At 53.2% G+C, this 23,350-nt stretch overlaps 1 protein-coding gene across 1 annotated transcript in view; it reads right to left on the bottom strand.

Annotated features, from left to right (window-relative positions):
- Window positions 1-23,350, bottom strand: part of FGD3 (FYVE, RhoGEF and PH domain containing 3) — a 64,650-nt gene that overhangs the window by 29,813 nt on the left and 11,487 nt on the right.

Genomic DNA, 23,350 nt, shown 5'->3' with positions numbered 1-23,350 from the left:
TCTCATACCCTGGGCTGCGGCAGCAGGAAGGAAGCGGGCACCTCCAGCAGCCTCGCCACCCTCCTGCCGCCACCCTGAGCGGGTCTTTCTCTACGCGGCCCCGAGTCCGGAGCAGGAAGTGTTTCTCCGGGGACACAGCCACCTCAAAGAGCTTAATGGGGAGAAATGATATTAAGATTCCTGCACAGAAAATACATGCTTTGCTGCATTCTTTGCATAGCACAGGAGATAAACTCAAGTTTCCAGAAATTAGACAAGACACGGCTATAAAAACATGCCTGGTGAAACGCGGGCTGCGGCCAGCCCCAGTGTCCAGCACTTCCGGACGGTCCCGCCAAGGCAGCCGAGAGCCCAGCGTGGGGATCTCTGCTTCTGCTTCAGGGCAGAGTGGACAAACCTGAGTCCCAGCCTCGCCTGGGAGTGGACCCAGCACCCAGGGCCACAGCTGCAGAGACACCCGACTAAAGCCGAGAGCAGCGCAAGGCCAGACCTCCCCGGCTCCCACCAGGAGAGTGGCCACACTCGGCAACGAGCCAGCAGTGCCCGGCACACAGGGCTGGAAGGCACCACCAGTGTCAAGACAAAGCGTCAGGGACGGAGACGCCATCCTGCCGGCGAGGTTCTGGGCTGCGCTGGGCTCCTTTCCTCTCCTCAGAGCCTGCATGGACTTTGGAAGGCGAAGAGGCTCGAGAAAACTTGCCAAAGGTTTATTGTTTGGACAATGAGTCTCTTCCTCACGCAGCAACCACTTACATTCTTTGGACTCTGGTGGGATCAGAACAGTCTTTCATACATCTCAGTGCTGAGAAGGGCCAGACTCAGGGCCAGAAGGTCTCACCTGGGTCTCATTGGGGAGGTCACCTCTGACCTCACTGGGGACCAAGACAATAACTTGGACGAAGCTTTTCTGCTGTTTGGGGTCTATGTAAACTGCACAATTTGATGTGTGTTCCTCAGCTCCGCAAGCCCGCCTTTCTCCCTCATCAATACAGATAATTTCCCCACTGGAAACTCCTAGTATATACAGACTGTCTCATCATCCCAATTCTATTCAGCCTGAAGCCATATTCGGTCATGCCCTCTCCAAAGTTTATTCTACAGTCGGGGCTGACATAACTTGCTTCCCAGCTTTACTTGCTGTTTTCCTCTGGGACAACGAAAGTGACCATCGTGGACACAGAGGGTAGTTGAGCAAAAAAGGCCAATCATGGCAGGTGCTGTGCCCATCTGTTGTCATGTTCCAGGGAGAGAGGGGATGTGGAGACATAATAAATATATGCACAACCAATTCACAGAGGTGAGAGCTAGGGACTGAGCTAGCAAGGCACTGTCCCAGGAACAAACTACAGTTGGATTTCACAAATGGGGAGCAACAATAGAAACTCAAATGCGAGGAGTTGGGAGAGTGGGAGAGAGGCAAGGGGAAGAAAGACAGAGACGCCTGGTTCCCATCGGGCAAAGCCTCCACCCGTATGGAAGTGGAACACCCTCCTTGCCCACAGCTCGATGAGCAGGAAAAATACCTGAGGAAATAAAGAACAAAGTTTTTCTAGATTTGATGAAATCTAGAAACCCACAGATAAAAAATAAATAAATAACACATGAAAATGAAATATGTGAAAATGCCATTCAACATTTTTCCACATAGAAAACTCCAGAGTTAGGGGCTGGAGCGATAGCACAGGGCATTTGCCTTGCACGCGGCTGACCCGGGTTCTATTCCCAGCATCCCATATGGTTCCCTGAGCACCGCCAGGGGTCATTCCTGAGTGCAGAGCCAGGAGTCACCCCTGTGCATTGCCCGGTGTGACCCAAAAAGAAAAAAAGAAAAAAAAGAAAACTCCAGAGTTCGATGCTGTCACAGTGGATCCAACCAAATGTTTAAGGAAGCGGAGATACTAATTCTACATGCATCTTTCCAGAACACGGTGGGGAGGGGGGGCGAAGGGAGGATGTTTCCCAGCACGGAGATGTCTAGAAAATACTAGGCTGAGTGAGAGGAGGGGAAGAATACCCCCTTGCTTTTCTCTTTGTGTGGAAGCCGAGGCATCCCTGCCGGCCTGTGGGAAGGGCTGGCGGAGGGAGTGGCTGCAGAGGGTGCAAGGAGGCTTTCAAGACACATGTCTTGTCCTGAGGGCAAGGAGAGACACGTGTCAGAACTTGAGTCATGTCAGACACATGTGAAGGATTATATGTCATTATATATGTCAGTTGGACTGGAGCGATAGCACAGCGGGTAGGGCGTTTGCCTTGCACGGAGCCGACCTGGGTTCAATTTCTTCGTCCTCTCAGAGAGCCCGGCAAGCTACCGAGAGTATCCTGCCCGCACGGCAGAGCCTGGCAAACTCCCCATGGGGTATTCAATATGCCAAAAACAGTAACAAGAAGTCTCACAATGGAGACGTTACTGGTGCCTGCTTGAACAAATCGATGAACAATGGGATGACAGTGCTACAGTGCTATATATGTCAGTTGAGTTTCCCTCCCCACCCTAAGCAGAGCCCCAGCAGCCAAAAACTTCCAGAACCCAGCCACAGCCATGCTCAAGACCACTTTCCACACTCTCAGACGAGCCTCACGCATGAAGGAACCGGCAGAGGAACCCAGGCATTCGGGACCGAGGGCTGAGATCTCTAAGCCTGATCGGATCGGGACCGGACCTCCTCCACCCAGATCCCCCATTTTCCAGTAGCTTGACAGCCACACCCACAAACTGCCCCCGGCGCCATGTAATCCCATCAACAGCCAAGATCCAGAGACTATAAAACAAAGCTCCTGGAAGTGCGCGGCTGCAACTCGGCAGAGCAACCTCTCAGTCTAGCCCACTGATGTGCCTAAAGCAGCACACATGTGTTTGGTTCTAACATGCTTGCTTGTATTCTCTGGTTACATTCTCCGTCCCTCCCGGAGAGCCCAGCAAGCTACTGAGAGTATCTTGCCTGCACAGAAGAGCCTGGCAAGCTCCCTGTGGCATATATGATATGCCCAAACAGTAACAATAACAGGTCTCATTCCCCTGACCCTGAAAGAGCCTCCAATCGTTGGGAAGGATGACTAAGGAGAGGTTGCTATAATCTCAGGGCTAGGACGAATGGAGATGTTACTGGCACCTGCTCAAGCAAATCGATGATCAAGGGGATGACAGTGATACAGTGATGTATGTCGGTTATACCACACAGGAGGCAAGACTTCTGGAAAAGGAGAGTGGCCTCTGGCGCCTGAGAGGCAGCTCTGCTCTCTGCTGTGCCGCCAGCGCCCCCCTGACGGGTTCATAAGCCCAGCACCTTGTGCCCACCTTTATCCCAGCTTCCCGGGCCGCTGCCGCAGGGGGGTGGAGGGAGAGCCAGACTCGCACGCGGGCGAGGAAGGACATGCTCTACGATGAGATCGTTCCTTCCATTCACCACACAGAGGTCGCGCCTGTCAGAGCTGACGACCCCTGAGCGTGAGCGACACGTTTCCCTTCAGCGGTTGTAGCCTGACCCCCATGCTGGCTTCTGGAGCTTTGTGACATTGGTGTGACTTCTCTGTGTCACAAGCCCCGGGGTGGCGCCACAGCCTCGGGTGAGGCCCACAGACCCGGGGGTCCACACTGGTCTGGGGAGGCACCTGAGCAGGCCCAGGGACAGAGGAGGCTGGCAGAGGCCCGGGGGGTCTCCGTCTCACTGGGTGGAGAGAGGTTCAGGGACCACCCGGGGCGAACATGGAGTTGGGTCATTGTCAGAGTCTCCCTCACGTCAGGTGGCGGTGCCAGACGTCTCTCTGAGCCAGAGGATAACACCCCACGGCCTGTCCGGAGGAGACAGAAAAGCAGCCTCGAGGGGCTGGGGCGATAGCACAGCGGGGAGGGCGTTTGCCTTGCATGTGGCCGACCCGGGTTCGAATCCCAGCATCCCATATGGTCCCCTGAGCACTGCCAGGGGTCATTCCTGAGTGCAAAGCCAGGAGGAACCCCTGTGCATCGCCGGGTGTGACCCAAAAAGCAGCAAATAAAAAAGCCTCTGTCCCCCTCCCCCACTTTGATAGGCCAGCTACCTGCCACCCGGTGAAACCCTGCCTTGCTTCTCTCACCTGCCACCAGGTGGCGCGCCGTTGGCTCCTCCCACCTGCTCCACTCCTCCCACCTTCCACCAGGTGGCGCCCTGCTGACTCCGCCCTGTCCCAGCCTCCTCTTCCTCTTGGGCGTCTTGTAGGTCCTACAGGGGGACCCAGGGACAGCCTGGGCAGGGCCTGCACCAAGGGCCTGTACTTGGCATGAGGTGTCTGCTCCTGGTTGGCCCGACACCTTCCTTTGCACACCCACACGTGGACACAGCAGCCCTGCGGGTCCCCCTCGGTCTCCCCGGTGGCCCGCGGGGGGTCAGGCACCAGCGCGCCTGCGCCGGGCTCAGCTCCTGAAATCAAGGCACCGGCACCACCCGGCGACTGTCACTGAGGCCAAAGCACGAGCAGCCGGGCCGTGCAGGGTCCGGGCGGGGCTGTGGCAGCGTCAGGTGGGGGGCGGAGGCCCCCTAAATGCCGCCCCGCCTGTACTGGGTCTCTCACTTCTATATTTACTCCGGTTTGCCTCACTTCCTATTTCTGTTTTCTAGTTTTGCATCTTCTAGGCCCATTTCTTTCGGATTTTCTCTTTAGTTTCTGTTTTCACTTTGCTTTCGCCTAGAAAGAGTAGAACCATGACAGCCAAATCGCGCTGGAAGCAGCTATGCAGAGAAGGCGAGGGCCTGGTGAGAGGGCAGGCCTTGCCAGCCCGGCCCCGCACCGGCAGAGAGCGAGGAGCTGCCCGCCGTGGGCACTGCGGGGCCCTTGGGGCTTTGTCGGGCTTATTCCTGGCTCTGCGAGCAGGGATCTCTACTGGCAGGGCCCAGGGGCCACGTGGGCGGCCAGGGAGTAAGCCTGGGTCGGCTGCAGGCAAGGAAGAACCTTCCCCCCGCACTATCTCTCTGGCCCGCTGGTTATAGGTTTGAACTTTTTCATAATCATCTCCAGGGAAAACTGGTTTCTCCCTGTGGTACCCCAATCTCCTAGGCCCATATTTTAAAAAGAATTAAAAAAGATTTAATCAGCGTCAATTACAGAGTTACAAAGTTATTCACAAATAAGTTTCAGGCATATAATATTCCAGCACAACCCATTGCCAGCTGCACTTCCCTCCACCAGTGTCCCCAGTTTCCTTCCGTCCAGCCCAGCACCTTCCCCCCTCCCCCCCATCTTACGCTCCTTTCCTTAACTTATCCCCCACGGACCCAACCCTCACCCCAGAGACAAGCTTACTACTGAATTCCAGTCCTCCTGTTCTTCCTTTCTGTCTTCCAGGACGAAGTTTCCTTCCGTCCCCCGCACGAGAGCGGTCACTCTATCTGTCCTCCTCCCTGACTTCTCTCAACGTGATACTCTCCAGGCACATCCACGGAGCAGCAAACTGCACGACTGTCCCTTTCCTTATTGCTGGGAAGTGTTCCATACTGTGCCATCGCTTCTTTATGCATCTCTTCTTGATCCCAGCTCCATTGTTTTTTCTTTTTGGGTCACACTCGGCGATGCACAGGGGTGACTCCTGGCTCTGCACTCAGGAATTACTCCTGGCGGTGCTCGGGGGACCATATGGGATGCTGGGAATCGAACATGGGCCAGCCGCATGCAAGGCAAACGCCCTCCCCGCTGTGCTATGGCTCCAGCCCCCCAGGTCCATTATTGAGGGGGTCAGAAGAGGGGGTGCTCACCCATTCCAACCCTTTCCATACACAGACATCTTAGATTCACTTCGTAGCTCACTCTGCTTTACATTTGATTTGCTTTTTCACTAAAATAAAGGCAAAACAGGCACAACCTTTCCACCAATCACACCAACAGGTGCGGCTGTCCACTCCCAGCCCGTCCGGCCCGGCTGCGCCTTCCTCTGTGGGAACAGCCTGCCTCCCCCACCGGGTCCTGCACCCTCCGCCCGGGAAGCCCCAGCACCTCCTCCTTCAGGGGCCCCTCCTGGCTCCAGGCAGACCCGGTGAGTGAGCGAGAGGAATGCAGTGAGGGGCTCAGCGAGTGAGGCAGGGAGAGAGGGATTCAAACCAGTGTCCCAAGGAACCTGCATTCCCTGGCGGCACAGACACTGCTCACAGCAGCGTACACAGAGGAGCTTTGGTGAGTGAATGCTGACGCATGGACACGGTCACAGAAGTCAGACCTCCCCTCCCACTGCGGCTGGGGGCACAGGGGCCGGGCACCAGGGCGCTGCCCTGCGTCCATGCGTCTCATAGTCCACTCCGCTGGTTATTATATTTCACTTTTAAAAATAGTTTTGGGGGGCTGGAGCGATAGCACAGCGGGTAGGGCGTTTGCCTTGCACGTGGCCGACCTGGGTTCAAATCCCAGCATCCCATATGGTCCCCTGAGCACCGCCAGGGGTGATTCCTGAGTGCATGAGCCAGGAGTAACCCCTGTGCATCGCCGGGTGTGACCCAAAAACCAAAATAATAATAATAATAATAATAATAATAATAAAATAGTTTTGGGGGGCTGGAGCGATAGCACAGCGGGTAGGGCGTTTGCCTTGCACGTGGCCGACCTGGGTTCGAATCCCAGCATCCCATATGGTCCCCTGAGCACCGCCAGGGGTAATTCCTGAGTGCATGAGCCAGGAGTAACCCCTGTGCATCGCCAGGTGTGACCCAAAAAGCAAAAAAAAAAAATAGTTTTGGGAGGTCTTTGGGCCACACCAGCTGTAGTCAGGGCTGACTCCTGGCTCTGTGCTCAGGGATCACTCCTGGTGGGACTTGAAGGACCATATGAGGTGTAGGGAATCGAACCCAAGGAGGCCACGTGCAAGGCGAGCTCCACGGCTGTACTCTTGCTCCCCCCGATCGTCGCTAAAACCCTTTGGTCTAAGGGCCGCAGGTGCCAGGTGGCGGCGGGGAGCCTGAAGCGGCTCGGATGAGACCAGCTGCGTGGCGGAGCCCAGGGGCCGGGCCTGGCGGGGCTCAGGGGCCTGTGGTGCCAGGGCTGATTTCAGGTCACACGTGCCAAGCACACCCTCTGCCTCCCTGGCCCCAGCCCCCTCTCAGGGCGTCTAAGTGCTGCGTCCCGGGCACGTCCGCTCCACGCGGGCTCACTCAAGATGCCAGGGCTGATGCGGATGGTGGGAGCCCTCGCCCCTCGCCGAAGGTTCGAGACCAGCAATGCCACCATTCGAGCAGAACAGCATCTCTGATGGAGGGACAGCGCCTCACAGAGAGGGAACAGCGCCTCACAGAGAGGGAACAGCGCCTCACGCAGAGGGAACAGCGCCTCACACAGAGGGAACAGCATCTCACACAGAAGGAACATCATTTCACCCAGAGGGAACAGCGTCTCACACAGAGGGAACAGCGTCTCACACAGAGGGACAGAAGGAACATCATTTCACCCAGAGAGAACAGTGTCTCACACAGAAGGAACATCATTTCACCCAGAGGGAACAGCGTGTCACACAGAGGGAACAGCGTCTCACACAGAGGGAACAGCATGTCACACAGAGGGAACAGCGTCTCACACAGAGGGAACAGCGTCTCACACAGAGGGAACAGCGTCTCACACAGAGGGAACAGCGTCTCACCCAGAGAGCACAGCGTCTCACACAGAGGGAACAGCGTCTCACACAGAGGGAAGAGTATCTCAGTCTGAGAGAATAGCATCTCAGACAAAGGGAACAGTGTCTCAGACAGAGGGAACAGTGTCTCAGACAGAGGGAACAGTGTCTCAGATAGAGGGAACAGTGTCTCAGATAGAGGGAACAGCATCTGACAGAGAAGGAGCAGCTTCTCACACAGAGGGAGCAGCATTTTACCCAGAGGGAACAGCGTGTCACACAGAGGGAACAGCATCTCAGTCAGAGGGAACAGCAATTTTCACAGAGAACAGCGTCTCACACAGAGGGAACAGCATCTCACACAGAAGGGACAGTGTGTCATGAGTGCACAGGAAATGGTGGGAAGCCACGGGCTGGAGCCAGTTTGGATTTTACCCCTTTGGCAGTCAGGGGCAGCGGCAGTCGAGGGACCCCCCATCCAGGCCTGGGATTCACATCTCTCTGGGCGGAGCTTGTACCACCTACTCACCCCTTTCTGAGGCGCTTCAGTTGCCTCGTCCGTCACAGGGGCCAGCGCGCCCACCAGGAGCCCAGGGTGGGCCTGGCGAGGCGGGCGATGCCAGCCCTGGCCCCTGAGCTCGCTGTGGCCGCGGCTCCTCTCTGACCTGAGGCCCCCAGCGGCTCTGCTGGGGAAGGTTCCAGCCCTCGCTCCGGCCCCGAGCAGCACAACCGGGGCCTGCAGCCTCCCGCACCAGCCCGCAGGACAAACCACTTCCTCACTCGCTCGCGGGGCCACCGGACCCTGGGCGCGCTGGACAGGTGAGCCAAGGGCCTGGGGTCGACTGGGGGCCAGCAGGCCTCTGGGTGTCCATCCCTCGGCCCACCCCCACCAGAGACCAGGGCCCCTTGCAGGCTTGACTCCGGGGCTCCCGGGAGCCTCGCTCCGCAGGCTGCGCCTGGGAACCGCCCTCTGGACTGGACCCTGGCAAGGAGGGCGCGAGGCCAGGGCAGCGGCGGGGCAAGGGCTGGACCCCTGGCAGGTGAGCTGGCGCCTCAGCTGGCGCCGATGCCCACCATGACCTGGGCCGGCCCGGGTGCACCCCCAGGCTGCAGTTCCTCTCTGCTGGGGTCTGAACCCCCAGACGCGGCCGATGTCCCCAACAGGACAAGATTCGCTCTCCCTGGGCCCCACCCACCCCCACTGGCCCTCCAGGTCCCCACAGAGACACGCCGAGCCCAGACGCTCCTCCGCGTGCCGGGAGACCCCCACGGGTGGCACGGCCCCCCGAGCTCCCCACTGACCTGCCCTGGCTTCCTCCGCCCGCCTGCGGCTGCAGCCCAGCGACTTCCTTCTCTGGCGGGTGCCGAGTCGCGCGCCCGTTTCCGCCGCGTCACTCAGCCCACTGCTCCCCCGGGGAACTCGGCGTTTAAAGTTTAACGAGGAGCCGCCCAGTGCCCCCGAGGACTCCTGGCCAGCGGGCCCGCCCCGCCGCTCTCGGCCACTTGCAGGTGCGCCCCGAAATCCCCTCCAAGACGGGCCCGCGGGATGCAGGGGCGCAGGGCTGGGGGCGCAGACCACGCGGGCAGGGGCCCCTGCGGGGCGCTGGGAGCCCCAGATCTGCCCCGGGGAAGGGAAAGGCCCGCAGGGGAGGGGCGGGGCCGGGAGGGGCAGGAAGGTGCGTCGGGACAGGTGCAGCCGGAAGGTGAGCCCTGACCTGTCCCCCTGCTGCCTCCCCTGCGCGGCCGCCAGCAGCGGGACCCCTTCCGGAGCCGGGCGCCCTGGCGCTGCTGTCCAGAAATAGTCTGAGACGGGACTGGGTGGTGGACAGCCGCGGGCACGGGGCAGGGCGGGCGGAGGGGCCTGAGGGTCCCGCAGGGGTGGGCTCAGCCCCGAGAAAGTGCTGGGAACCCGCAGCCGCCCAGCCTGCTTTTATTTTGTTGAAGGTGGGAGTTTGGGGGCCACCCCGGCCCTGTGCCCCAGAGGCTCCTGGAGGGGCCCCAGAACCCGAGCAGTGCAGGCACGGAAACCGCCCAGGACCGCGCTGTGACGCCCCCCAGGACCAGCAGAGGGGACACACAGCTTGCTTGTCTTTTTTCCTTTTTTTTTGCGGGGGTGCGGGTGCGGTGGGGGATTGGTTTGGTTTTGGCTTGGGGGCCACACCCAGCGGTGCTCAGGGCTTACTCCTGACTCTGCACTCAGAGATCATTCCTACAGTGCTCAGGGGGCCATACGGGATGCCGGGGATTGAGCCCATGTCAGCTGCATGCTAGGCAAACGCCCTGCCTGCCGTCCTCCCGCTCCGGCCCAGGGAGGTTTCTGAGACCTCTGAGAGGGGCTGGCCTCCTCTGGCCCCCCGTCCTTGTCAGTTTAAACCTAGGAGTCACACCCGGGCCCTGGGGGCCACCAGGGCCACATGCTGTCAGGGCTGGAACTCGGGCCCCAGCACGGGTTTGCCTCTCCTGCAAGGCCCTGACCACTGGGCCATCTCCCCAGCCACTGGGCACTGAGCCCTGCCGAGTCCCTGAACAGTGAAGAGCCGTGCGGCTCTAGCGCTCAGAGACTCCTGGGGCCTACGCGCTCCAGTCCCTCCTCGGGAGCACTGCTGGCTCCCCTCCGGAAGGTCGCTGCTTGGACAAAGCTCTGGGGACGGGCCCCCACCTGGGGCTCCTGACCCACCTCTGGGACAGGCCGGGGCCACCCACCAGCAGAGCCCGAGCCCAGCCAGGCAGCGCAGGTGGGCCTCCCCGGGGCTCAGCCCCTCTCGGGGGGCGGCTGAGGGAGCCACTCCCAGGAAGGCCCCTGTAAAGACGGGGGATAAAGAAGAGCCTGGGCGTGGGTCAGACTCCCGGGATTCGGCTCTGTCTCTGCTTTAGCCCGCTAGGGGGGTCAGGGCAGAGGCCCGGCCCCTACAGGCGAACCTCCTGGCATCACCTGGGCCATGCTCACAGGAAATCCTTAAGTTTGGGGGATGAGGATGTGACTCAGAGGCAGAGCACTGGGTTTCCATGTGTGAGGTCCTGGGTTTGAGCCCAGCATGGAAGGAAGGAAGGAAGGAAGGGAGGAAGGAAGGAAGGAAGGAAGGAAGGAAGGAAGGAAGGAAGGAAGGAAGGAAGGAAGGAAGGAAGGAAGGGGAAGGAAGGAAGGAGGAGTGAAGAAGGAAGGAAGGAAGGAAGGAAGGGATAGAGGGAGAGTGAGGGAGAGAAAAGAAAGAAAGAGAAAAGGGAGGGAGGGAAAATAAAGAGGAAAGAAGGAAGGGAGGGAGAAGGAAAGAAGGAAGGAAGGAAGGTAAGGAGGAAGAAGGAAGGGAGGGAGGAAGTGAGGGAGAGAAAAGAAAGAGGAAAGGAAGGGAGGGAGGGAAGGAGGTAAAAGAAAAGAAGGAAGGGAGGAAGGGAGAGAGAGAAAAGAGAGAAGAAAAAAGGAAGGAAGGAGGGAGGGAAGGAAGAAAGGAAGGAAGGAAGGAAGGAAGGAAGGGAGGGAGGGAGGGAGGGAGAGAAAAGAAAGAGGAAAGGAAGGGAGGGAGGGAGGAAGAAGGAAGGGAGGGAGGAAGTGAGGGAGAGAAAAGAAAGAGAAAAGGGAGGGAGGGAGGGAGGGAGGGAGGAAGAAGGAAGGGAGGGAGGAAGTGAGGGAGGGAAAAGAAAGAGGAAAGGGAGGGAGGGAGGAAGGGAGGGAGGTAAAAGAAAAGAAGGAAGGGAGGAAGGGAGAGAGAGAAAAGAGAGAAGAAAAAAGGAAGGAAGGAGGGAGGGAGGGAAGGAAGGAAGGAAGGAAGGAAGGAAGGAAGGAAGGAAGGAAGGAAGGAAGGAAGGAAGGAAGGAAGGAAGGAAGGAAGGAAGGAAGGAAGGAAGGGAGGAAGAGAGGGAGGGAGGAGGGAAGGACAGAGGGGGAGGGAGGGAGGGAGGGAGGGAGGGAGGGAGGGAGGGGGAAGGGAGGGGGAAGGGAGGCAGATGAGCTCCCGAGCTTGGCGAACGCTCCTCCTAAAAGGAAGAGGAGGCCGCAGTGGCCCGGCCTGTCCCAAGCAGCACAGCCAGTGAGCAAGAGCGTGAGGCCTGGGGCAGGCCTGGGTCTGAGGCTGATGGGCTGAGCCGGGGACCAGACTGGAGAGGTGACTCTGCACGGAGGGTCACAGGCACACTGGGATGTGCGTATTGTATAGACCATGTGTGTGTGAACATGTGTGGTGCATTTTCATGTGTGTGGAAGCATGTGTAGTGTGTGCCATGCATGTTTGGCATATGTGGGTATGTATGGTATGTGGAATGTGCATCTGTATGGCATGTATCATGTGTGTGAGCATGTGTGGCACAGGCTATGTGTGGGTGTGTATAGTGTGTGCTGTATGTGGGCATGTAGGTGTATAGTGTATGCTGTATGTGGGCATGTAGGGTGTGATGTATGTGCAGGCAACGCATTGCACCAGTTGTGTGTGGGCATGTATTGTGTATGCATGTGTGTGCATGTATGGCATGTGCATGTGTGGGCATGTATGGTGTATGCCATGCACAGCGTTAAGATACTGGGACAATCCAATGAGGACAGATGGGCAATCTGTAAAAATGGAATCAGTGCCTCTCACCAAATATGAAAATTAATTCTAAGGGGGTATGGTGCTGCCAGCAGGCCAACCTGTACCTGTGGGGCGAGTGCATCAGCAGCCTGATGGTGCCATCAGACTTCCAGATACCCCAAAACTGCTGCTATGCCTTTGGCCAGACCCCAAGAACTTGGGGCCAAGTTTACCAAGGAATTAAACAGCCAAAAGTTAGGTATGTGGGAGACACACCCACAAACCACCTCCGGCTCAGCTATATAAGTTCATTATTGGCCTTATTTCAGAGACCAATAAATCTCAAAAGAGATCAAAAGACGCAGTTAGGGCTGGTACCTCGGAGGTAGGCAGGAACCCATGACTGAGATCTCCAAGCCCACTTGGATCAGGACTGGGCTTCCTCTCCCCCAGATCCCCAGTCTTCCAGTAGCTTGGCAGTCACACCCACAAACTTCCCCTGGTGCCATATAACCTCATCAATGGCTAAGACCCAGGGACTATAAACTAAAGGCCCTGGAAGAGAATGACACAGATTTTCCCGCACATTATATTCTATCCATAGCAAGCAATACAAAACAAATCATCTAGCATTGCCTTTTCGGCAGGTTTGAGTGGTGGTGGGACTGGTGTCAAAATATCAAATGTAACCAAAGTAGACAGAGAGTATGGGGGAAATTGTACGGGGGGGAGGGTTGGAACCGGGGTGGGATTGGGGAATACCGGGAATTTTGGTGGTGGAAAATGTGCACTGGTGAAGGGATTGATGATCATATGACTGAAGCTCAAACATGAAAGCTTTGTAACTGTATCTCACGGTGAATCAAAAAAAAAGGGGGGGAATAATAATAAAATAATAAAATAAAATGAACATTCTGAATTAAAAAAAGTGATGTGAAGTTCATGCCCAATTCAATCAGCTTTATCAATGGATGAATAAATAGCAGTGCTCCTATATTATTTAAAAAGAAAGAAAGAAAGAAAGAAAGAAAGAAAGAAAGAACAAAAATTAATTAATTCTAGATGAATCAAAGCCATGAGGAGTAAAAGCACCTGAAAATGTTCAGAGCAATATATTTTGAAATGCCCAATCACTTTAAACAGATGTTAGAAAAAACTTAGAAATGGAGAGAGAGGGGCAGCCCTGGGCGGCTCCTGAAGCACCCGGGAGGGGCCGGCGGGGCAGGGGGAGGAGGGGGTGGGGCTGGAAGGGCAAATCCTGGGCAGAGGGGACAGGACAGGCCAGCAGCAGAGGGACAGGGCAGGCCAGCAGCAGAGGGACAGGGCAGGCCAGCAGCAGAGGGGACAGGGCAGGTCAGAGGGCAGAGGGGACAGGGCAGGTCAGCAGCAGAGGGACAGGGCAGGCCAGCAGCAGAGGGACAGGGCAGGCCAGCAGCAGAGGGGACAGGGCAGGTCTGAGGGCAGAGGGAACAAGGCAGGTCAGCAGCAGAGGGACAGGGCAGGTCAGTAGCAGAGGGACAGGACAGGCCAGCAGCAGAGGGACAGGGCAGGCCAGCAGCAGAGGGACAGGGCAGGCCAGCAGCAGAGGGACAGGGCAGGCCAGCAGCAGAGGGACAGGGCAGGCCAGCAGCAGAGGGGACAGGGCAGGCCAGTAACAGAGGGGACAGGGCAGGCCAGCAGCAGAGGGGACAGAAGCCTGAGTGCTCTGGCAGGTCTTCGGAGAGAAGCCGGCCACAGAGAGCAGCGGACCCTGAGGGCGTGCGGGCACACCCTAAGCCCGGATGATGTCAGCAGGAAGTTGGGTTCGGGGCCTTGGCACTGAGCTTCCGGAAGTCATAAAACCAAGATCTAATCTGAAGAAATCTCTACCCTCCCTTTCCAGCCCCAAACTGGAAGCCTGGGCCTCCAGTGTCAGCACAGACAGGTGGGGCCTCCGCCCCGGCCCCAGAATGACCGCAGGAGAGGAGAAGGGTCAGCAGGAGCAGAGGCAAAGGCCAGCGCAGGCTGGCGGAAGGGCCACAGCCAGGCCGAGGGCTCTCCCTGGCAACGCCCTCACAGCGGCTCCACGTAGGCAGCCCCAGTCAGGAGGGTGGGCAGACGCCTCCGAAGCCAGCTCTGCAGAAGGAGGGGCTCATCCCACTCTGGAACAGACGCCTGCCAGCCTGGAGGGGGCTCCTCTCACCTCACAGGGCCCCTCTCATCCCACTCTCGTCCCCTAGATAAAAACATTTTACTTCACCATCTATCTTCTCCGAAAATATTTTTCTGTAAAGAGCTTGAACCTGGATGAAGATGGGCACTGACCTGAGCTCACTCGCAGCTTCTGGTCTCCCAGACGCTGTGCAAGCACACACACACACACACACACACACAGTCACACACTCAACAACTTACACTCATATACCCTCACACACAGTCACTGAACAACTCTCTCCATACCCTCACACATACCCGTACACTCACTCACACACTCAACAACTCTCTCACATACTCATACACTTACACACACAGTCACACACTCAACAACTTATACTCATATACCCTCACTCACACGCCCATACACTAACACACACATCCACACACTCAGCAGCACACACACCTATTCATTCCCAAACACCCATACTCCCCCCACACTCACACATTTTCACACACACTCAACACACTCATTCACAGATCTTCACACAAAAGCCCATACTCACAAAATATTCTCACACATATTCTCACACTCACACAGAATTCTCTCTCACACACACTCAACACACTCTCACCCACTCATATACCTTCATACACACTCACATACTCATCCCCCCACATTCTTACATTTACATGTTCTCGCACTCACACACACTTCTTGCATTCAAACACACATTCTCACACTCATACACTGAACACACACATACTCGCATATCCTCACACACACTCATACCATCACACACATGCACTCACAGATATCCAGACACACACTCACTCATAGACACACACCCCACACACAACACGTGTGAGTGTGTGTCTGTAAGAGAGTTTGGCTTATATCTCCCATCCCGACTGGTTCCTCCAGCCATCATTTTCTTAGTGATCCCTTCTCTATTCCATCTGTCTTCTCCCCTCCGCTCATGAAGCAGGCTTCCAGCGATGGGGCAATTTTCCTGGCCCTTGTATCTACTGTCCTTGGGTGTCAGCCTTATGTGATGCTATTCTATACTCCACAAATGAGTGCAGGAGATATGTGCCGAAAGTAGATAATGGACCAAACATGATGGCCTCTCAGTGTCTGTGTTGCAAGCCATGATGCCCAAAAGTAGAGAGAGAGAGTATGGGGAATATTGTCTGCCATGGAGGCAGGGGGAGGGTGGGAAACTATCTCACGGTGTTTCAATAATATTAAAAGAGAGAGAGAGAGAGAGAGAGAGAGAGAGAGAGAGAGAGAGAGAGAGAGAGAGAGAGAGAGAGAGAAAGAGAGAGAGTTTGGCTTTTGATTGTGTGTCCTAAGTAGGAACATAGCTCCCAGTGAAGACATTCCTCGGTTCTGAGCAGATACCCCACCGTCCTGGGCTGAGCCGCCACACACGGAACCTTGACCTTCTCATCTGCTGACACATCTGTAGAATGAGGGGTGGGAGGAAGCAGGGGCCGGGACCCAGCCCCTCAGGACCTGAGCCCAACCCTGACCCAGACCCAGCATGCCCCCAGCCCCCATCATTCCTGAGAATAAATCCTACGACTTTCCAACCTAGCTTCCAATTACCTTGGAAAAGAAGTCTTACACTTGCAAAAAGGTCATTTTGAGCATCTTATTACAGTATTTTTCCAACTCTAGTCTTTCATCGGCACAGAACTTCTGAACCTGTTTCTTGCGAGCCCTAACTTGGACCCGGTGAGAGCCTCCACTAGGTCAACCACAATGACTGATGCTGGTGTGTTTGCAGATGGGGGTGGATTTAATTAAGGACAGGAGCAGAGCACGCAGCCAACCTGGATCTGATCCTCAGATCCCCTGTGGTCCCCCCAGCACTTCCAGGAGTAATTGCTGAGGGCAGAGCCAGGAGTAACCCCGGAGAATTGCTGGGTGTGACCCCCATGAAAAATAAAGAGATAAATACATAAATAAGATTTAAAGACAGAGCTCCATGGAAACACTGCTTATCTTGGTTTAACAAAAGGAAGCTTATGACATCCAGTTAAATCTGAGTTTTACTCTTGGGGGTGGGGTTGGGGGGTAGGGGGCGGAAGTTGGTATTACACCCAGTGGTGCTCAAGGGCTCTGCCCAACTCTGTGCTCAGAAGTGACCCCTGGGAGTGCTCTGGAAACCAGAACTGGGGTTCAGGGATTCGGGGTCAGACACATGCAAGGCAAATGCTTACCTTACCTATTGTATTAGCTCTCTAGCCATAACTTTGAATTTTAGATTAAAACTGAGTACGTTTGGGGGCTGGAGCGATAGCACAGAAGGTAGGGAATTTGCCTTGCACACGGCCAACCGGGGTTCGAATCCCAGCATCCCATATGGTCCCCTGAGCACTGCCAGGAGTAATTCCTGAGTACAGAGCCAGGAGTAACCCTGTGCATGCTGGGTGTGACCCAAAAAAGCAAAAACAAAAAACAAAAACATAAAACTGAGTACGTTTGGGGGTCGGGGGTACAAGAATATCCCATGCAACATTTGAGCCTAACTTGCTTAAAACTTGTTTTGCCTCTGAACTCCTAATTGAGCACATAGCCTGTGTTTTCCTTTTGTTGCTTTTGGTTCTTCAGGGAGCTAAGCCAGGGTCTCACACAGGCAAGGCGAGCACTCTCCCCTGAGCTCCAGCCCCAGTGAGCCACATCTGGGTTTCATCGTGCTGACAGCCCTGAAACGGGGGCCACGCGGACCTAGGAAAAAGACCAAGGCCACACACCTGGGATGCACCCACTCCAGATGGGGAAATTACGAGACCACTGCGCTGACACGGCGCGATCCCTGCCCCGGCTGGCCCCCACCCCTGCATCGGGGCTGTGAGCCATTCTGTTAGACTCTCTGCGTCTGGACCACCACTGCCCTCCTCCTCACTGTCAAACCCCCCAGTGACTCGCCTATGCCCACTGCAGCACTAAGTACGAGAGCCGGGTAGGAATGCAACCCAGTGTCCAAGACAGACAAGCGGATGGAAAGTCATGGACCGGAGACTCGGTAGCGCACTCTGCGACCTTGCAGCTCACAGCGCCGTGGGTGAAACTAGAGGGCACCATCAGAAGAGGAAATTAGGCACAGGAGGTGGGGGGGGGGTAGGGATGACCCCGCTCAGACGTGGCAGAGAGAGAAATCAGACGAGAGACTAAACAGTATTCGTGCCTTTGATCTTGGATTACAAAACTGAGGTTACCAAGAAGTGGGGTGAAGAAACAGCGAGAGGGAAGAGCCGGACTAGACGGGAAAGAAGGACTTCCTGGAGGGCTCCAGCGTATTAGTGGTGGTGAAAAGACGGTAACTTTGTACACTATGCCAGTTAATGCTGACACTATTGTAACCCTATTACCTGAACTGCTATTTTAAATGTTACACGGTGGGGCTGGAGAGATAGCACAGCAGGTAGGGCGTTTGCCTTGCACATGGCTGACCCGGGTTCGATTCCCAGCATCCCATACGGTTCTCTGAGCACCACCAGGAGTAATTCCTGAGTGCAGAGCCAGGAGTCACCCCTTTGCATTGCCGGGTGTGACCCAAAAAGCAATAAATAAATAAATAAAATGTTACATAGAGGCCAGAGAGACAGTCCAGAGGGCAAGGTGCTTGCCCTGCAGTGACTGACTGGGTTTGATCCCCAGCACCCCATATGGTCCCCCAGCACCACCAGGAGTGATCTCTGAATGCAAAATCAGTAGTGAGCTCTGAGCACCACCAGGGATGACCCCCTAAATCAAATAACAATAAAATGATGAAATAAACAAAAGTGATAAATGTGCTGGACACCTAAGCATGTATAGACCAGGTTCTAGAAAATTATCTATGGTGTTTTGTTTGTTTGTTTGTTTTTGGCCCACACCTGGCTCTGTGCTCAGGAATCACTCCTGGCAGTCAGAGGGAACAATGTGGGGTGCCAAGGGTTGACCCGGGTTGAGTGTGTGCAAGGCAAGCACACTACCCACTGAACTATCTCTCCGGCCCACATGGTGCTTTAATACTATTATGAACCAGGCCATTTGAATCAAGAATGTGATGTGTTTGGGGCCTGTAGTGGCAGGAGTACCAGTTCACCCCCCAAAAGTTTCTAAATTTGTGTTTCCTCACACCTGAAGGAACTCTTGGCTCAGTTATTTCTGGGATTCAAAATATGCTTTTTCTTCTTGGCCATCGCCGTCTGCCCTGTGAAGACAAAGACCCCGTTACCCTCACGATCAATGCCAAATTTTCCTCGTGCCAAATCACCTGCCAGTTCCGACTGCCTGCCAGTTCCGACTGCCTGCCAGTTCCAGACTGTCTTCTGGGTGTGTGGGGAAGCTGCTAATCAGGCTAGCTTCTGGGCCGCAGTCAACTTAAATGAAAATATGATGTGCCTCATACCCCTTCCTTTATAGAGCAGTGATGTTTTATTTCACTTGACAGTTGCAGCAAGGAAGAAGCACCCCTCCCTCCAGCCCCTCACTCCCACCCTCAACCACATGGAACTGAGGCAAGAACTATGGAGTGGACCCTGGGCATCTTGCATTATTGGGCTCATCTGTTTTCTTAATGCCTTTACCCACGTAGTGAGTGTAGCTGTAGTCTGACCTTCCAACCTTTAGCTGAGGTCTGTGGAACCCTAGTTGTTGTGGGAGTTCATCATTCCTCTCTTTCTTTCTGCCCCACAACAGGAAAAATAACTTCTCCCATAAATTCTCTTCCTGGTTCTCTGCTGGCCGGCCCATTAGTGCATATGGGAAATTGGTTCCTTTTCTGGTTTCTGAACAGTACAAGGGACTAAAATCTTCCCACTCCTTATTGTAAGGGAGACAATAAAAATTCCCCTGCCAGTTCCACTGGCAGGGAAGAAAACAGATGAAAAATAAATCCATGTTGCATTAGAAGTTTTACAGAATACCTAGAAACTGTGCAGAATCTAGTGAAAAATGCAATCTAGCACTTAATACAACAGCTGAGATATGGAATCAATCTACATGTCCAATGGCAGATGAGTGGATTACAATGGTGTGGCTCCTACGCACAAGAAATACTACGCAGCTGCAAGGAATGGTGAAATCACGCAGCTTGCTGCAATGTGAAAGGAACCGGAAGGTATGTTAAGTGAAGTAAGCCCAAAGGAGAAGGACACACACAGGATGATCTCATTTATCTGTGGTAGATAGAATTACTAGATAAGGGGAAGCAATGAGTCTAAAAGGGGAAACGCCCAGATCACTCATGGCCCCAGAGTGTAAGCAGGAGGACAAAGAAAGAGAGAAAGACATCAAGGAGAGAAGTGAGAAGAGGCAGATGGGAAGTAAAGGGAACAGAGATCAAGGCCTTGGGCACGTGGGTGGTACGGAGAAGTGGTAGAGCCATGCATCCAAACCATGGAAACAGCAGCACTGGGAATATGAGCTCCAGATGGCAACAACCAAACTTAAAAATGTGCCTGTGAAGGAGGCAGACTGGGAGGGAAACCTGGAGACTCGGGTGGAGGAAATGTTGATACTGGTGGGCTTGGTGCTGGGACGTCGTATGCCTAAACTTCACCTATGAGTAAATTTGTAAATCACAGTGCTTTATTTGGGGGCGGGGACACACTCAGCGTTGTTCAGGGGTTACTCCTGGTTCTGCACTCAGGGATCACTCCTGCCAGTGTTTGGGCAACCATATGGAATGCCGGGAATCAAACCCAGGTTGGCTGCAAGCAAGACAAGCGCCTTACCTGCTGTACTGTCTCTGCAATCCCCTTCAATAGTTATTTATTTATTTGTTTGTTTGTTTATTTATTTATTGCCTTTTTGAGAGGTCACACCAGGCGATGTTCAGGGGTTACTCTTGGCTCTGCACTCAGGAATCACTCCTGGTGGTATTCAGGGGACCATATGTGATACCAGGGATGAAACCCGGGTCAGCCATGTGCAAGGCAAATACCCTACCCAGTGTACTACCTCTCTGGCCCCTTCAATAATTTTTTTAAAGAATTAAATTTAAGATAAAGAAAAGATGCAATTTGAAATCACTGGAGTATAAAGATGCAGGCAGATTTTGGAAGGACGACAAGATTGAGAAGAGAAAGTGGCTTAGGGAGGCTGTTCCACTCATAGATTCTGACCTGAGAGCAGGTCACATTCAGCGCGTAGAGTCACTGAAATTCCAACAGAGAACTTGGCACCTTCCTGGCCTTCTAAAATCAGAAGGGAGTTTGAGGAGGTTACAATATTAGAAACTTGAGTCATCAGAGAGCTAGGAAGTAAGGGCAATGGGAAGGTAATAACAAATATTATATATCAAAGCATGTTACTGGTTCCTAATTTGTACATAAAAACATTAGAGTAAAGCACCCCAGTGAAGGATAAAAGAACTGAGCAGAAATCAGAACCCTACATAAGAGACAGACCATGAAGTATGGGGCCCATTAAGTTAAAATCACAAATCACTAAAAAGGAAACAAAATTCAGATAATAAAATAGAACCCAGAGGCTCTGAATAGAATATAAAAAATATGGATATAATCTTGAATTACTCAACAAAAGAAAAATTAGGACCACTATAACTTATTCTCAATAGAAAAGAAAATCCATACAAGTCAATCTTGATTTAGACCAAATGTTGAATGAAGCAAAATAATGTAAAATAGCGACTAAAACTATATTCAATAATTAAAACATGCTACCAATAGATTAGTATATGTGAAATCTTCTGAACCCAGCCACAGCCATGCTCAAGGCCCCTCTCCACACATTTAGACAAGCCTCACGCATAAAGGAACCGGTAGAGGAACCCAGATGTGCGGGACCCAGGGCTGAGATCTCCAAGCCCGCTCGGATCGGACTGGGCCTCTTCCACCCAGATCCCCCATTTTCCAGTAGCTAGGCGGTCACACCCAGAAACTGCCCCCCTCCCCAAAAAGCACCGTGTAATCCCATCAACGGCCAACATCCAAAGACTATAAAACCAAGCTTCCGGAAGTGAGCTTCTCATAGCCTAGTTCTCTCGGAGAACCTAACAAGCTACCAAGTTTTCTTGCCCACACGGGTGAGCCTGGCAAGCTCCCTGTGGTGTATTCATATGCCAAATACAGTAACAATGATGGGTCTCATTCTCCTGACCCTGAAAGAGCCTCTAATGCAGCACCATTGGGAAGGACGAGTAAAGAGAGGCTGCTAAAATCTCAGGGCTAGGACGAATGGGCCCACGTTACTGGACCTGCTCAAGCAAATTGAGGATCAAGGGGATGATAGTGATATTGATAGTGATTTGAAATCTCAGCAGAGAAATTTGACCTATTTTTAAAAAGTTTCTTTAGGGGCCAGTGCCTGCCTTGCATAGTCAACCTGGGTTTGATTCTCAGCACCACATACGGCCCCCCCAAGCCCTGCTAGGAGTGATCCCAGAGTGCAAAGTCCTGGTGTGGCTGCTAAGCCAAAATCAAAACCGAAACATCTGAGCACTAACTTGGATGTAGAACAACATCAGACATAGCCCCAAAGCAAAAACAAACAAAAACAATCTTAGAACCGAGCCAGAGAGATAACTCTGAAGCCATATACAGTCCCCCAACCCCTGCCAGAAGTGATCCCTGAGCATTATCAAGATATGGTTGAACAATGAGAAGCAAAACACTAGTATTCCCACTTCCCCATTGGGGGAGACTGAGTAGCTCTCAACAGTACCTGCTCCAAAGTCCTGCTTCCCACCACGGGCACAGCCCCTCCTTCCGGTGCTTACCCGCCTCTGGGGTTCCCCTGAGGCTGCAGGGTAAGCTCTTGTCACTTAACCCTGTCCCATTGCATGCCACTTTTCTGGAAGTGGATATTCAGGTCCCATAGCTGACTTCTGAATTCTCCTGACTGTGTTAGGAGAGCCTGGCACCTTCCTGGCCTTCTAAAACCAGACGGGAGTTTGAGGAAGCTACATTAATAGAAACTTCAGTAATCTAGTAACGAGTAAAACTGGTTTAGGACCATAAAAAAAACCATCAGGTCACTTCTGGAAGGGGTAGGTGTCCCTCCAGTGAAACCAGGGTCTGTGTGGCACTATGGAAATAATTCACAGAGGAGAGGGTAAGAGCATACAGAAGCAGAAGGCAATAGATTCTCCCTGGGTTTATGTGTTTGTTTGTTTTGCTTTCTGGGTCACACCTGGTGATGCATAGGGGTTACTCTTGGCTCTGTACTCAGGAATTACTCCTGGCAGTGCTCAGGGGACCATATGGGATGCTGGGAATCGAACCCAGGTTGGCTGCGTGCAAGGCAAACACCCTACCCGCTGTGCTATTGCTCCAGCCCTTCCCTGGGTTTATGTGAACAAATTCATTGTCATGAAGTATCAAGATATTAAATCTATCAGGGAAGAAAGAAAAAAGTTCCAGTTCAATTCAAAATTAAATGACATTTATAAGATTGTTGTAAATAGTAGCTCAAAAAAGGAAGTTTTAAAATCTGCTATAAATAAAACAGTTTCAAACAAAAAAAAGGCTAAAATTACATTCATCTTCAATAGTCCATTCAGTCATTTCCAAGTATAAAATCTTGAGTTCCTGCAATTTTAATAGTCTACTTTCCCATAAACTGTCATTTTTTTTTTCTCTTTGGCTCTATGGTAAGTCTGTACTCTGGAGTGCTTGTCAAGGCCTTTTTCTGCAGAATTGTCTCAAAACAAGGGGTTAGGACTGTTCTGTGAATAGCATGCTCTAGTATGCTAAAAGTAGAGTTAAAGGTATTATTACAGTGCAATTGCCAAGGAAAGCTGCTCAATTTCATGATAAACTATTCCTAGCAGAATTCTCAGACTTGAGGGCACTGTATCAGATCTTTGTGAATTCCATATAACTTTATAACACACATATTATTACCCAATGTATGTTAAGAAGGCTAAATACTACTTTCATGAATGTTGCATGTGAAGAAGCATCAATATACCAAATAGGTCTAAACCATACAAAATTCTTTTTCCATAGGAAAAAAAATATTATGCAGGACCTTAGGAGTTCTTCCCTCATCTTTTTAAGCCTTTCTAAGCTTTCCCTTATCTTTTTTTTCCTTTTTACCAATTCATTTTTTAAAGAAAATTTTGATTTCTGTCAAATGTTGTCACAGGCATTAAAAGATTTAAAAACATTTATACAAATGAAGCAATATTAA

This window comes from Sorex araneus, chromosome 2 (genome assembly GCF_027595985.1).
Source record: "Sorex araneus isolate mSorAra2 chromosome 2, mSorAra2.pri, whole genome shotgun sequence".
NCBI classification, from domain to species: domain Eukaryota; kingdom Metazoa; phylum Chordata; class Mammalia; order Eulipotyphla; family Soricidae; genus Sorex; species Sorex araneus.
The sequence above is the reverse complement of the archived record's forward strand: the minus strand, read 5'-3'. Positions and strand labels throughout refer to the sequence as shown.